Source organism: Megascapheus bottae, chromosome 19, assembly GCF_031878675.1.
Source record: "Megascapheus bottae isolate mThoBot1 chromosome 19, mThoBot2.hap1, whole genome shotgun sequence".
In the NCBI taxonomy this organism is placed as follows: Eukaryota; Metazoa; Chordata; class Mammalia; order Rodentia; family Geomyidae; genus Megascapheus; species Megascapheus bottae.
Window position 1 is genome coordinate 48,112,640 of NC_143527.1, and position 16,190 is coordinate 48,128,829.

Consider the following 16,190-nt stretch of genomic DNA (forward strand, 5'->3'; position numbering starts at 1 on the left):
TTAATCAACAACTACCTTCATCCTTTTCAGGACAATAAATCTCCCATTTTAAATACCTCATACTGAAATTTTGTCATTTACAAAATTTCTTTCTGCCTAAAATCCTCTCTTAGTTCGGGATTTCTTCAAAGTTATGTCTATATCCCATCCAACTTAGGTTGGATTAACTTAGGTTAATTGCTTTTCTTCTTAAATTTATAGTGGTACTAGAGCATGAACTAAGGATTTCCTGTTTGCCAAGAAATCGAGACATTTAAGCCATGCTTCCAGCTTCTTAAAAAAAAAAAAATTGTTTTTGCCAGTCATGGGGCTTGAGCTCAGGGTTTGGGCTCTGTCTCTGAGCCTCTCTCTGCTCAAAGCTAGTGCTCTACCACTTGAGCCACAGTGGCCCTTTCAACTTTTTCTGTGTATGTGGTAGTTGAGTAATGGAACCCAGGGCTTCTTGCATGGTAGGCAAGCATGCTACCACGAAGTCACATTCCCAACCTCTCCCAGCTCTTTTTTGCTCTATTTTTTTTGGGGGGGGGGTGGGAGGAGAGGGTGGCTGTGGGTTAATTTGCAGGTTCAGCAAATCATCTTTACATTATCTTTTTTTAATTGTTTTTATTTTTTCATTATCTTTTTAACAATTTTATTGATATTGATTTTTACATCATATTTCAAATGTCGTGTTTAACAAACAAATATTCAAGAAGGGAATATCTATATACAATCCATAGCACATAGATTTTAGAACATATTTGGAAATGTTGCTTTTTATTTTGGCATGTGCAGATTCTATTACATTTCCCACTAAAGCTGGGATGACAAGCACACATTGCCATATCCACAATTCTTTTTCTTTCCTTTTCATCTTTCTTCCTCTTCTTCTTGAGATGGATTCACTAGAGCTTTTTTGTGTGGGCTGGTCTAGAATCTTGACCCTCCAAATCTTAGCCTTTTGGCCAGGGGCAGACTGGTATATACACCTCATTTAGCCTTTTTTTGGTTGAGGATAGGACTCTTTTTAACTTTTGGCCTGGACTGATCTTAAACTAAGATCCTCCTAGTAGCTAGGATTACAGGCATGAGTCAATGGCACCAAGCCACCTTTTTTCATCTCTATTAGGAACTTCTTCCATCCTACTTTAAATCTTCAGAATTTTGTTAATATCCTTTACCACTTTTCTTCTATTTATTTGTAGAAGAAAATCTACATTTATTTTTGTTCTATTTCAAAAATACAAAAATTAAATATGTCACATGAAAGTCACCATTTTAACCATATTTAAGGATATGGTCCTTGGACTTTCTCAAGGCCAGAGCTCTACCACTTGAGCCTCAGCACCACTTCCGGCTTTTTTCCATGTATGTGGTACTGAGGAATCGAACCTGGGTCTTCGTGCATGCTAGGCAAGCACTTTACCACTAGGCCAAACTCCTGGCCCACCAAAACATTTTTATCTTTTGTTTCTTTCAGCCCTGGTGATCAACATTTTTGCCTCTATGAATGTAACTTCTGCTGTTTTGTAACACAATAACTTCAAAGTTATGAGTATTAAGTATCTTGTTCTTTCCTTATGAAGAATGGAAATACTGTTTTGTAGGCATATAATATATTTTATTAATCCATCATTGGACACTGGAGATTTCTATTTCTCAGCTACTGTCAATAGAGCTACTAAGAACATGAGCATACATGCAGATATACAGCAGGTACTTAGAAACTGATTTTGCCCAAAAATACCCTCCTCTTCACTTGGGCCAACGAGATAACATTTTTCTCATTCTCTTTCTACTAAGCTGAAAAACTTGTTAATACGTTCCCAACAAACCAAACAATCACCTCCCTCCCATTTTTTTCTATGGCCACATGAAATAATAAACCTGCCAAACAAGACAGCTTCAGAGAAAACCACAAGGTAAGAACCAAGATCACCATCTGTTCTTAGGACTTATACTGTTACACTCTGGGGTAGAACCTAGGGGCATTGCTTTAAAAGATTTTGAGACAAGATCTCACTGTAATCATTAGCTGTCTGAAATAATAATAATGATAACTTTAAATTTCCTTTTCCTCAAAATCCAGTCCTTGTTCTCTATAAATTGGGATGAAGTGAAGGAGTAAAGGGCACCAAACTTTCTAGATAACATGACAATCTTTTTCATCTCCTTTACATGTCTTGTTTAACTCTTTTCCTGACTTTTCACATTACTTCTGCTTGATTTCTTTGGAGCATGTGGCTAGAACTGAGGCACTGAAATCTGCACAGTGGGGACTTTGGCCTAGGCTCTGATTACAAATAGGGTCTGGGCCCTGTTTCTGAGCTTTTTTGCCCAAGGCTAGCACTCTACCACTTGAACCACAGCTACACTCTGGCTTTTTGGTGGTTAATTGGAGATGAGAGTCTCACACACTTTCTTGCCCTTATAGTGTTGAACCAGGATCCTCAGATCTCAGCCTCTTAAATACCTAGGATTACAGGCATGGGCAAATAGTGCTCACCTACATATATTTTGATGCTTTTCTGCAAAATGATAGTTTGCCCTGAGTTACTCTTATTTTGAGTGCAAATACTAAAAGTGGTTGGCAAATTGGCTAGGCAAGTGGGTAACTTCTGTTTTGATGTTAGACAAAAATAACATCCAGAAGAATAAGGCATAGACTGTTCATTTATGTGTGCTAACAACAAAAAAAATTAACCACATGTGAACATATCAAGTTAAATCCAGGTCACATGCACTTACATGCAGAAACAGTAGAGACTCGAGCTTAGCAAACACATCCAAAAGAAAAAATGATGAAACTCTTACCTGAAACACATAAAACCGCACCTAAGACTAGCTTAGTAAAATAAGGGTTGTTGCGTACCACCAACTCCTTCATTTTATCAGACAATCAGTATACTGTATCCTGGCTTCTGTATAAAAGATTCACCGCCTAAGAACTTCTGGCCTTTCCCACTCTACTTTAGCTAAGAATCAGGCTGTGTCAGTCCACCACACAGCCTGTCAGGACCCAGAATAGGCAACACTATAGTTACATGTCCTGATGGCTCTATATGAAAAAATCACCTGTCTTTGTTCTCATTAAGACCTTTACTCAATTTTGTGGTGGCTTTCAATCCTTTTACAGTCTTTTGGCAACCTAGTTCCACTGTGTAAAACATGATTTGCGATCTAAATGTTATAGATATCAGTAATTATAATTGCATATTTATTTGATAGCAAATTCTGATATTGTTGTAAAATACAAACATATCAGTCTGTTACTGGCATGGTGGACTAACACAGTATATCTTTATAATACTGATTTTAATTTTTCTGATCATTTTCTTTTCAAAAATATCTAGATTAACCAGGCACAGTGGCTTATGCCTATAATCCAAGCTACTCAGGAGGCTGAGATCTGAGGATTGCAGTTCAAAGCCAGTTGGGGCACTCACATCTCCAATTAACAACCAGAAAACCAGAAGTGGCACTGTTGATCAAGAGGTAGGGCAATAGCTTTGAGCTGAAGAGCTCAGGCACAGTGCCCAGGCCCAAGTCCCATGACTGCCCCCGGCCTCGTGCAAAAAAAAAAAAAAATCTGGGGCCGGGAGTTTGGCCTAGTGGTTAAAGTGCTTGCCTAGCATGCATGAAGACCCGGGTTCGATTCCTCGGTACCACATACATAGAAAAAAGCCAGAAGTGGTGCTGAGGCTCAAGTGGTAGAGCTCTAGCCTTGAGAAAGTCCAAGGACAGTGCTCAGGCCCTGAGCTCAAGCCCAGGACTGGCAAAAAAAAAAAAAGTATGTATGTATGTATGTATGTATGTATGTATGTATGTATGTATCTATCTATCTATCTATCTATCTATCTATCTATCTATAGATTACGTCTCACTAAATGAATTCTAGAGCAAATTCTGCCAAATTAAAATGGTATCTCATTCAGAAATAAAAATTAGGGCTGGAAGTTTGGCCTAGTGGTAGAGTGCTTACTTAGCATGCATGAAGACCTTGGTGCCACATACATAGAAGAAAAGCCAGAAGTGGTACAGTGGCTCAAGTGGTAGAGCTCTAGCCTTGAGAAAGTTCAAGCCCCAGGACTGGCAAAAAAGAAAAAAGGAAGACCCTGTCCCATTAAAAAAATAAACAAACAAACAAAAAAAACTTAAGCCACAGTAGGATGAGAAACCTTTCAGTAGAGAAACCATTTCTAATGTGATCTAAAAATCTAAGAACATAAAAAAAACATCTAGTAACTTTTGAAATGAACTCTTTTTTCCTTTTCTTTTTTTTTTGGTCGGTTGTGGGGCTTGAACTCTGGGCCTGGGAGTTGAGTTAAAAGCTCAAGGCTACTGCCTTACTCACTGAGCCATAGCACCACTTCCAGTTTTCTAGTGTTAACTGGAGATATGAAGCTCACTATCCTCAGATCTCAGCCTCCTGAGTAGCTAGGATTACAGGCATGAGCCATTGCACCCAACTTGAAATGATGTCCTAAAGTACAAGGCAATGATCATAAAATAAGTGAATGACACATGAAAACATGTGCAATGTACATGAAAATGAATGATCAAAAAGAATTATGTACGCCAGGAGTGTAGCCTAGTGGTACAATGTTGCCTAGCATGCATGAAGCCCTAGGTTCTGATTCCTCAGTTCCACATACACAGAAAAAGCCAGAAATGGTGCTGTGGCTCAAGTGGTAGAGTGCCAGCCTTGAGCAAAGTATCCTATGCCATAAGTTCAAGCCCCAGGACTGGTTAAAAATAAAAAAGAATTCTGTATGGTAGCACATAATCCTTCTAATCCTAGAACTGAGCTTTTATGCTCAAGGCTAGCACTCTACCACTTGAACCAGAGCTCCACTTCCAACAGTTTTTAAAGTATGGTAAACAGGATGTAAATAATTTCCCTTAATATATGTGATGACAATAAAAAATACTAAATTATAGTTCTTGAGGGTTTACACATGGGGTTTTAACCATATAGTTCAGCAAAATAGCAGACCTAAATGCAATGAATGAAAAGAAATAAACCATTTTAATAAAGAGACAGTTTATCAGACTAATGAAAAAAGCAACACTGAGCTATCATCTGTCTACTATAGTCACATATTTAAGGCCAACACTTCATTCAGTAAGCTTAAGTTTTTCTGTTCTTGTTTTTTTGTGCTGGTCCTAGGGCTTGAATTCAGGGCCTTGGTAGTATGCCTAAGTTTTTTTTTTTTGTTTTTGTTTTTGCTCAAGGCTAGTGCTCCATCACTTGAGCCACAAGTCTTATTTGGGGGTTACTGGTAGTTAACTGAAGATAAGAGTCTTACTAACTTTCCTGCCTCAGCTGGTTTGGAACCATGATTCTCAGTTTCCTGAGTAAGCAGGATTACAGCCACAGGCACCCAACTAAGCCACAAACATTTTTTTTTTTTAAGAGACTACATACAGATGAGAAAGTGAAATGCTTACCCTAGTTACTTATTGGGGATTTGAGGCCAGCCCAGAAAAAAAGTTCAAGAGACCTCATTTGAACCAATAAAAAGCAAACTATCACCTAAGCTATATGGGAAACATATACACGAAGATCTTGGGTCTTCAGACTGAGATAATTCCAATTCCTTATTTAAAATAAAAAAATCATCAAAAACTAAAGAAACCAGAAAGGGTTGTAGTGTTGCTAGATTAGAATATTTGCCTGGCAAGTGCAAGGTCCTTAGTTCTCACTCTTTTATTACCCAAAAAGCGGAGAGAGTTAGAGTACAAAAAATAAAGAAGTTAAGAAGAAAAAGTACCAGGAAAATAGAGATTCATGCTGGCAGATGAGGTCTAAATCTCACAAAGGTCCTAAAATTGTTGCAGTCTGCATAAACCAATAGAGGGCTGCAACTGCTCAGAGAAAAATGGTTTAGAGTTTCCCTTACCAAATTTCTAGCACTGGAAAACAGCTAAGAAAAATTTCAATACTGAAAGTGAAACTCTGTATTAACCTATATTAACTGTGCAAAAAGATTAGAGTCAAAAAGGGCATTAGGGGCAACTCCAAGATCTTAAAAACTGGTAATTGTTATAATTAAGAATCTTTCCATCATCTCTTTTCTTTTTTTGACAAAATGAGAAGTTATTTGAAGGCCAAGTCAAATCTCACCTAAATTACTAAGAGTGGTGGAAATCAACTAAGATGTATTAGCAACTCACCACTTTCTTTCAGACTCTTTGCTTCTATGCTGCTATGCCAGATTTTTAGTTTATTCTCAGATCTACTGCATTATTTCTGTTCTGTATTTAGTGCAGGGTAAGTCAAACTGTGACTAAATTTCAATGTGGACCTGTACTGCAAGTGAGTATCTTTACAATTGTATATAACTGTGTTATACACAATATATATCACAGTTAAGATGGAAAAGGTCAGGCTTCATTAAATATGTCAAACTTGGGGTGAACTTTAAGGAAGAAACTTTACAAAGGAAGGTACAAACCACTGTCGGGAAAACTTGTGTGGCGTAAGATACATAAGGATTCACATTGCGGACTAAATAAATAACTTGAGAGGTACATAAGGAAGGATCTTCAATTGATTTGCAATATTCAGTCCTTAAATTCTTATGCTATTTTGGTAAATTACCTAAAATATTTCAAGATTTCAAGTATAAATATGTATTTTTGGTAGGAATTAGGTTTTGAACTCAAGGTTTCCTCCTCTACCAACGGAGTCACACCGCTAGCCCATTCTGCTTTCATCATTTAAAATAGGGTCTTGACTTTTGCCTGAGATGACCTGGGCTATAAACTTCTCACTTACACATCCCACTGTAGGTGAGATGACAGACGAACACTACAATGCCCAACTAGTTTTATGAGAGATGTCTCTTAAACTTTTTTTCTTTGTTGGGGCTGGCTTGGAACCACAACCCTCCTAGTCTTACCTGCAATGTAACTTAGGATGACAGATATATATGAACATATTCAGCTATTATGGGCATGTGGAAAAGAGAGGGGGTCTTACAAGTTTCTTTTTCTTTCCTGGTATTGAACTGTAATGTCCATGAATCTTAGAGTAACTAGAGTGAGCCACTAGTGTCTGGCCTAATTTTTTTTGTTGTTGTTATTTTGATTTTCCTATTTCTCTCATACCCTTCGCAAAAGACACTCTATTATAGCAAATCTTTTCAATATATCATTTACCATTTACCCTGGTGTCATTCTCACTTTCACTACTTTCTTTTAAAATGCCAAGCACTTGATAATGTTTGCATTTAGGTAGTTTTTCAAAATAGCACATAAAAGCAAACATATTGGCATAAAAGATCATTTTATTAAAAAGCAGTGCTATGGATTTATCTCAGCAGCAGATTACCTGTCAAGCATGCACCAGGCCCTGGGCTCTATTCCCAGCACTGCAAAAGTAATGAAATATTCTAAGAAAAAGAGGAATTTACAACATTCATTTCTCTTAAGGTATAATCCTGTTATCTTAAGAATATCTTTACCTCTGCCTAAACTCTTTATGTAGTTACAGAGAACTGCAATCAGTACAACTCAAGTGTAATTTTATAGAAAACATTATTTCTAATAATATATCACTCCATTCCTATCCTGACCCAATTGTGGGTTATAAGGTTTAACTGTAGCCTAAAACTTACTTGTATGACTTCATACCAAGGTTGAACTGTTCGTTTGGTTCTGCTGTTACTTCACTTTTTCTGTCTCTCATTTATTCTTCAACATGAACCTACCTCTTATATACTCATACAAAAGAATTGAAGACAAGTATATATTCCAGAGTACGACTCACTCTCTCTCTCTAAATTGATTTAAGATGTGTTAACTACATAGGCAAGAAAAATTAAAAATATTTCCCTGCCAAAATGTGTTGATAAGAATTATGAGAGATCAGAGCATATCAGATTCACTATGTCCTACAAATTGTAATAAAATTTTAAAAAGCTGGTAATTTGAAAAATCTACCATCTATGGAAAAAAAGAGTGTATTTGTTTTGCTGCTTATTTTGGGAAGGTTGCTCTTATTTGTTTCTGAGTCAAAGTGTCAGCATGCAGCCCATACTGACTTCAAATTATTCTCTTGGTTCAGCTTTGCTTCGTATTGGGGTTACAAATGTGTACCACCATACTTGGCTTGGTTTTACTTTTTCTTTAAATTTGAGTTTTTATAGAAAAAATTAATAATATAAGATTTCATTGTAACATTTTCAAAAATATAAACAATATAAACAATGTATCCTGATTATTCACTCATCCTGACTCTTATAACTCTCCCATATTCATTTTCTCTAGTCCTTCTTAAAACAAGTGACAGGTTTCATTGTTCCATTTTAATATATGAAATATAAACTACAATGGCCACATTTATCCTTATTCGGTCTCTTTATTAGCTCTCCCCCCCACCCCTTGAAGATGCCTAGCCTCTCATCCAAGCTTGATTGCTTGACCGATTGGGGGGCTTGCCCTCTGAGCCTGGGCACTGTCCCTGAGCTCTTCAGCTCAAGACTACTGCCCTATCTCTTGAGCCACAGCGCGAGTTTCAGTTTCCAAATGGTTAATTGGAGATAAGAGTCTCATAGACTTTAGTGTCCGGGATGGCTTTGAACCTAGATTCTCAGATCTCAGCCTCGTGAGTAAGCTAGGATTACAGGTGCAAGCCACCATGCCCAGCTTGATTTACTGATTGATTGATTTAGGCCAGTTGTGGGGCTTGAACTCAGAGACTGGGGTGCTGTCCCCAAGCCTCTTTATGCTCAATGCTAGTGCACTACCACTTCCACAGCACCATTTCTGGTTTTTGAGTGGTTAATTGGACATAAGCGTCTCTTAACTTTTCTGTTCTGGCTGGCTTTGAACTGTGATCCTCAGATCTTAGCATCCTGAGCAGTGAAGATCACAGGTACCTGGCCAAACTTGATTTTCCTGTTGTACAACAGGAAATGTTGTAAGTAAACACAAAAGAAAAATCTCACTGAGTACAAATGTAAATGATCCATCCTTAAGTGAAAAAGCCAAGCAAAAGGATAAGTGAAGTGCCAACACACACACACACACACACACACACACACACACACACACACACACACAAAGGAAGCCAGGCACCCTATGGCTCACCATTGTAATCCTAGCTATTCAGAAAGCTGAGATGTGAGGATCAAAGCCAGCCAAGACAGAAAAGCTCCTGGGAGACTTTTATCTCCAATTAACCCCTCAAAAACTGAAAAGTGGTGCTGTGTCCCTTAAGAACAAAGAAGCCCAAGTCCCCAGAGTTAAAGCCCAACAACTGACCAAAAACAAAACAAAACGAAAAAACCTCACAGAATTTCCAAGTAAATCAATGATTCTCAGCCTTTTTTGAAACTTATTTAATCCAGAAGTCCTATCCTCTGAACATGAAATTCATCACAAAATTCTCAGCAGGCTGAGATATGAGGATCTTAGTCTGAAGCCAGCCTGGGAAGGAAAGTCCATGAAACTCTATTTCCAATTAACTACCAGAAAACAAAAAGTCATGATGTGGCTCAAAGTGGTAGAGTGCTAGCTTTGAGCACAAAAGCACAGGAACAGAGTGCAAGAGTTGTGACTTCAAGCTTCACAACCAGAAAAAAAAAAAATAGGGCAAACAAAAACTAAAAAAAAATTCTATGAATTTTAGAATCACCAAATGACCTAAATATGAACTTTTCAAAACTCATTTTATAAAGGAAATTATCTCCCGTTGCCAAATCTGGAAGCTAGCCAGTGACAGCTTCAGTATTACTTTTAAAAAGCCATTGTTGAGCAAGGCACAGTGGCTTGCACCTGTAATCCTAGCTTCTCAGGAGGCTGAGATCTGAGGATCACAGTTCAAAGCCAGCCCAGGCACTCTTGTCTGTGAGACTCTTGTCTCCAATTAACCATTACCATTAAGGCAGTAGCCTTAAGCTGAAGAGCTCAGGGTCAACGCCCAGGCCCAGGAGTGGGGGGGAGGGGTAGCCTTGAGTTGAAGAGCTCAGGGACAGCACCCAGGCCCAGAATTCAAGCCCCAGGATGGAATGATGGAATAAATAAATAAATAAATGCCATTTACAGGCTTATGCCTGTAAATCCTAGCTACTCAGGAGGCTGAGATCTGAGGCTAGAGGTTCAAAGCCAGCCCCAGCACTAAAGTCTGTTTGAGACTCTTTTCTCCAATTAGTCACTAGAAAACTGGAAATGGCACTATGGCTCAAGGGTAGGGGGTACCCTTGAGATGAAGAGCTCAGGGACAGTGTCCAGGCCCTGAGTTCAAGCCCGCCCCCCCCCCAAAAAAAAGATAAAATAAAAAAAAATAAATTACATAAATAAAAAGCCATTGTCTAAGGCCAGGAGTTTGGCCTAGTGGTTGAATGCTTGCCTCACATGCACAAAGACCTGGGTTCAATTCCTTGGTACTACATACACAGAAAAAGCCAGGAGTGGGGCCATGGCTCAAGTGGCAGAGTGCTAGCCTTGAGAAAGCCCAAGGACAGTGCCCAGGCCCTGAGTTCAAATTCCAGGACTAGCAAAAATAAGTAAATAAACTCACAGTATATAATGAATGTTCTACACACAATATTCACTTATTCCATTAATCCTGTAAATTATATGGGGAAGTTTTTTGTTTATTTTGTGTGTGTATGTGTGTGTTTTGCCAGTCCTAGGTCTTGAAGTCAGGGCTTAGGCTCTGTCCTTGAGCTTTTTCAAGGCTAGCACTCAACCACCTGAGCCAAAAGCATCATTTCTGGCTTTTTCTCTGTATGTAGTAACAAGGAATTGAACCCAGGGCTTCATGCATGCTAGGCAAGCACTCTACCACTAACTAGGCCACACTCCTGGCCCAGGGAAGTTATTTTTGTAGATTAAGAAGGCTAGTTTTCTTTCTTTTTCTTTTGTTGATCCTGGGGCTTGAACTCTGGGCTTGGCCACTGTCCCTGAGCTCGTCAGCTCAAGGCTAGTTCTCTACCACATGGAGCTACAGCACCATTTCCGGTTTTCTGGTGGTTAAATGTAGATAAGAGTCTCACAGACTCATATCCAGGCTGGCTTTGAATTTTGACCGTCAGATCTCAGTCTGCTGAGTAGCTAGGATTACAGGTGTGAGCCACCACCAGCGCCCGGCTCAGGGGCAAAGTTTTGAAAGTTAATTTGATTTGCCCCCAAACAGGAAGTAATGAAATCAAATTCTGACCTTTGTTCTTACATTTTAATGTTCTCCCCCACCACCACCTAGTTACTCCTCAAGAAAGAAGCAAGTAAGAATTTCACAGAAAGAAACTTCTAGACAAAGCCATACATCATTTTAAGTAGCTGCAAACCAGCTCTAAGTCATTTTATTTTACCAAGCCTTAACATTCTAGTCTGGAAGATGAGAGAAATGGGGTGGGGTGGGGGTGAGGGAAATGGGGATCAAGACATGTGAAAGGGTATTAATGTATGTGAATTAATGCACCTCCTATCTGGCAAATATCATGTAACCCTTCTATTAATTACAATAAAAAATATATGAAAAAAAAAGAAAACACTTGAAAGTTGAAGTTTTCTTCTAGTTCTAAGGGTAAATCTCCCAGTGTACCCTTTACAGGGCGTATTTTACAGGATCATTTTACAAATACATGTTGTTGGGAATAAATTCCAAGTCAAAAAGTGGTAGTGCCAACAGCGCTTAAGCAACCTATTTGCATTTTTTTTTTACAGAAATTCGGTATGTTTCGTACATGTTAGAATAAACATTTCTTTTCTCACCAAGTGTTTTTCAAATATCTTAACTACTATTTCCCCAATCAACCTCAGAAGCAGTATCAATCCCATTTTCCAAAAATTTCTATAAATAAAAAATTAACATTGGAATTCTGATTTTTAAAAGTCTCTCTTAAATTCATTGATGAGTTAGTCACTCATTTCAAAATAAAATTCTACCTTCCCTATTTGGCACATGGGGTGCCAGTGGCTACAAAGAAGGCTAAGATCTGAGGGCAGCAGTTTGAAGAAAGGCAGGGCAGACAAACAGTTTTCTCAAATTAACCAGCAAAAGCCAAAATTGGAGGCATGGATCAATGGTAGAGTGAGTACAATCATGATCTGGAAAAGGTGACTGAAAGCCAGACCCTGAGTTCAAGCCCTAACACTGACTAGCAAAGGGATAAAAAAGTCAATACTTACTTTGTTTTTCATTATTCCTCAAGTATTCTTGGAATATACACACCCCCTTTCCCAGCCTCACTAAATTCATAAAACTATTTTAACTATAAATTCTTAATATGATTACAAAGATCACAAACTATGAGAGATCCCGAACAGTACACGCATCTTGCTTCATATTCTTTTCTTTTCACAAATACACTCAAGTTTTCCTTCCAGAAAACCTTTCCTGTCTCTACAACAAAACACACACCCTGAAGAGTTAAGTTTGATTTGAGTCAGGCCTTCTCCAGGGCATTAGAAATTTTGTGCCTTATCAAATTAGAATATAGTAGTAAAAATCTTGCTTCCCCTATCTACAATTTCCAGAGGAAGCATTTCAAATCTTAACATACTTTAAATTCAAAATAAAGATTTCTCAACAAGATTGTTTAACATTTTTATCTTACTGTCTTATTTTGCTTTTAAGCCACTTAGCACCAATAAATCATATGCCCTGCCAGTTCTGAGCTAATCTCCAGGAAAGCCTTTGTGTAAAGACTGAAGAAACTGAAACACAACGGTGCTCAAAATTACTTGTACTACAAATTTCAAGCAAGATCGAGGTTTGGCCATGGCTTTTCCAGTGGAAATGATCATCGCAGCGTCCTCGCCATTTCAAAGGCTTCCTACAGTTTCAACCAGTGTAATCCCGTTAACTCAATTTCTTACTGAGATTATTAAAACAACTGTCAGCTGGGCTTCGGAAATCTCTTTGTACAACCATTCAGTCACCGCTTTGAGATCCTCGAGGACGCGTGTCATCCCACCTCAAAATGAGATGTAACACCTCGTCATGCTCCAAAGGATCTCTGAACATCATTCCAGCCGACACTAACACAATCACGAGCCATGACAGCCCGAGGTGGCTGGGGCATCACGTTGGCCTTTGGGACGAAAACGCGGCGCTGCCGCTCACCTTTCTCTGAGGGCTCAAAGCACAGCGATTTCCTTCTGGCTTCCCCCCCATCTTGCCCCGGATCCCGGGCCGTCCGACGCCTGGGTGAGCGTGCTGAGCATAGTCGGCCGCCCCTCGCACTAACCGTAGCGAGTGCCGGGCACGCGCGGGAGGCCCATGCCCCCGCCCAGCCGTCTGGCCCAGCACACAGACGGCGCCCTCTGGGCGGCGCTCGCTAGTACGCACTCGCTCCTAGCCGCGCCATGTTCCAGTAGGTGGCGACCGGGGCGCCCGCGCCGGCCCCGCCCGTTCCTCGCCCGGCGGGCGACGGCTCCTCTTCAGCGGCTGTTCTTCAGAGCCGTAGCTAGCAACGCAGACCCGCGCCGCCGGGGCGGCTAACGGCCTGTCACCGCTTGACTGGCGGCGCGGAGGGCTGCGAGTCCCCTGGCGGCGGCGGAGGACCCAAATGGGGTGGGCAGGGCAGGGGCGACACCTACCTGGCTTCGAGGAGGGGTCGGGCCACGCAGAACTGAGGGGCTCCACCTCGGCACCTGGGACTGCCTGAAGCCGCGCCCTCCTTCCTCCTCTGCTGTCGCCACGCCCCCCTCGGCCTCACAGACTCAAGGCACGGCGGGCGCGGGAGGGCTCAGCCCCGGAACGAATGCCTTCTCACGGCCGTCGCCGTTCTCGTCGCCGTTTCAACTGTCCCTAACGCTGGCGGAGCCGGGCTAGAAAACATCTCCGGTCTCGGTTCTTCTCTCACCACAACCTCCTCGCTCCCGGGACAGCGTCTCCCGCTATTGGATACGGCGCGGGCACGTGATGCTGGCGGACACGTGACCTCACCGGGCACGAGACAGGCGGCGTGACCGCCCCGCCCCCGGCGCGCGCCCCTCCTGCGGCTTTCAGAGGTTCCTCGAAGCGGCCGCTGGAGGTGGCTCTGACCGAGGGGCAGCCAGGGGGCGCGGGCCGGAAGTCCCCTCAGCGCCGGGCGGCCTTCCACCCCACCCCATGCCTTTTAGGCCGAGGAGGCGACTTGACCAAGAGGTAGCGCGGACACTGTTGCTCTTTGCGGTGATCATAATAGGGGCCCTCTGGAAACCTCTGGAAATGGCGGCGGCGTGTTGAAGAGGCTTCACACAGGATATTCATGTTACTTTTACAGGGATGGGTGGACCAGCTCGTTCGTTCAGATCTGGTAAAATGACACAGCAGGAGGCAGGGCAGTCGCCGGGCTGGGCGAGTGTGGGAGGGGTGGCGCCTCAGTGCGCCTGCGTGGCCGCGGCTGCGCCCCAGCCCCGCCCGCGCAGTGAAGCCGCACCTGCAAGGACCGCCAGATCCCCAGGGCACTTCCTCACTCCTTTCGGTGGCCTTTAGAAACAAGTTTTTCTACACATGGGGACTGCTCAGATACTGAGGAAAATTCACCACGTCGGCGTAATGGCAGCTTGTACTCTTACTGAATTCCTTCTGGATGCTTTCTATGCTGTCTGCAACACTTTGCACATGCCATAAGCACCCCCAAGGAGTTAACATTTGAGGGGAAGCCCATCTTGTCAATCTTTGCTAAGTATGACCTCTAAGTTCAAGCATCTTTTGTGCCTTAATGAGTTTCATGCTTGTGTTAAAACTTCTTTAGGACACAAACATTGACGATTCAGTGTATCAGTGAAGAACTTGAGCGCTGGTGGCTCACGCCTGTAATCCTAGCTGAGGAGGCTGAGATTGGCTCTAGTGGTAGAGCCCAAGACCCAGGATCAAAACAAAAACATTTCTGTCCTAGTGTTTTTCTTATTTACACACAAAACTTGTGGGTGGGAACAGGAGGAAAAAACTAGGAGAGAATGAGGGAAGGTGTGACAGTTCAAAAATAGATGTATCTGACTCAATCCCTCTGTACATCACCTTTATAATTATCTGGAAGTTTAGATTCATTTATGTATTAAACATTTCCATTTTCTTCCCCACTTTGCAAAATTAATGTACTATAGCTAATTTTGAATTTTAGGTTTTTTTTGTGTGTGTGTATGTGGGTCATGGAGCCCTGAGCTCTTCAGCTGAAGACTACCGTGAAGACTACCGTCCTACCCCTGGACCTGGGCCTCATCCCTGAGCTCTTCAGTTCAAGGCTACCACCCTACCCTGGAGCCAAGCCCCATGTCCCATTTTCTAGAGTTTAATTGCACATAACAATCCTCAGGTCCTTTTGTGCCAGGGCTGGCTTTGAACCTTGATCCTCAGCTCTCAGCCTCCTGAGTAGCTAGGATTACAAGGATCAGCCACTGGCCCAGCAGTTTTTACCTTTTTTTTTTTTTTTGCCAGTCTTGGGCCTTGAACTCAGGGTCTAAGTACTGTCCTTGGGCTTTCTCAAGTCTAGAGCTCTACCACTTGAACCACAGCACCACTTCTGGCTTTTTCTATGTATATGTAGTGCCGAGGAATCGAACCCCGATCTTTGTGCATGCTAGGCAAGCACTCTACCACTAGGACAAACTCCTGGCCCCCAGTTTTTACTTTTTGAGATAAGGTTTCATTACATAGTCTAGCCCTGAAGTCATAAAGTATGAACTTCCCAGTGCATACATCACCATACTGTTTGTGGGTTTGTTTGTTTGGGTTTTTTTTTTTTGCCACTTCTGGGCTTGTGCTCAGGGCCTGAGCCCTGTTTTTTTTTTTTTGTCATTAGAACCAGGTTTTATTTACTTTTTAAAGATTCATAGACAATCTATTATTTGCATAATTACATAGAAAATTCTGAAGGAAATGTTTATTTCATTGATTCACTGATTGACCAATAATTTATGAACCAAAAATATGATTGAATAAATCTTTCCTGTGGTCAACTTCCTTCTCTCTTCTTTCCTTCCTTCCCTCTCCCCTCCATCCCTTCCTTCCTTCCTTCCTTCCTTCCTTCCTTCCTTCCTTCCTTCCTTCCTTCCTATCTTTCCTTTTGTGCTGGCCCTGGGATTTGAACTCAAGGATTGGACCCTGTCCTGGAGCTTTTATTCTCAAGCTTAGCACTCTACTATTTAAGCCATAGTTCTACTTCTAGTTTTTTGATAGTTAATTGGAGATAGTCTCAAGGACTTTGCTACTCAGGCTGGCTTTGAACTGTAATATTCAGAACTCGGTGGCTAGGACTATAGGAATAAGC

The 16,190-nt window shown here is 41.4% G+C and overlaps 1 protein-coding gene across 3 annotated transcripts in view; it reads right to left on the bottom strand.

Annotated features, from left to right (window-relative positions):
* Ankrd12 (ankyrin repeat domain 12) overlaps nt 1-13,830 on the bottom strand; it is a 118,884-nt gene extending 105,054 nt beyond the window's left edge. For 2 of the 3 annotated variants that reach the window (XM_090353528.1, XM_090353526.1), the window contains exon 1: nt 13,534-13,830. The gene's annotated coding sequence lies outside the window, so the exon portion shown is untranslated. Of the gene's footprint in view, nt 1-13,057; nt 13,117-13,533 lie in introns of those variants that run through there. The other variant, XM_090353527.1, reaches the window with a different exon arrangement.
* Nucleotides 13,831-16,190: the final 2,360 nt, after the last annotated feature.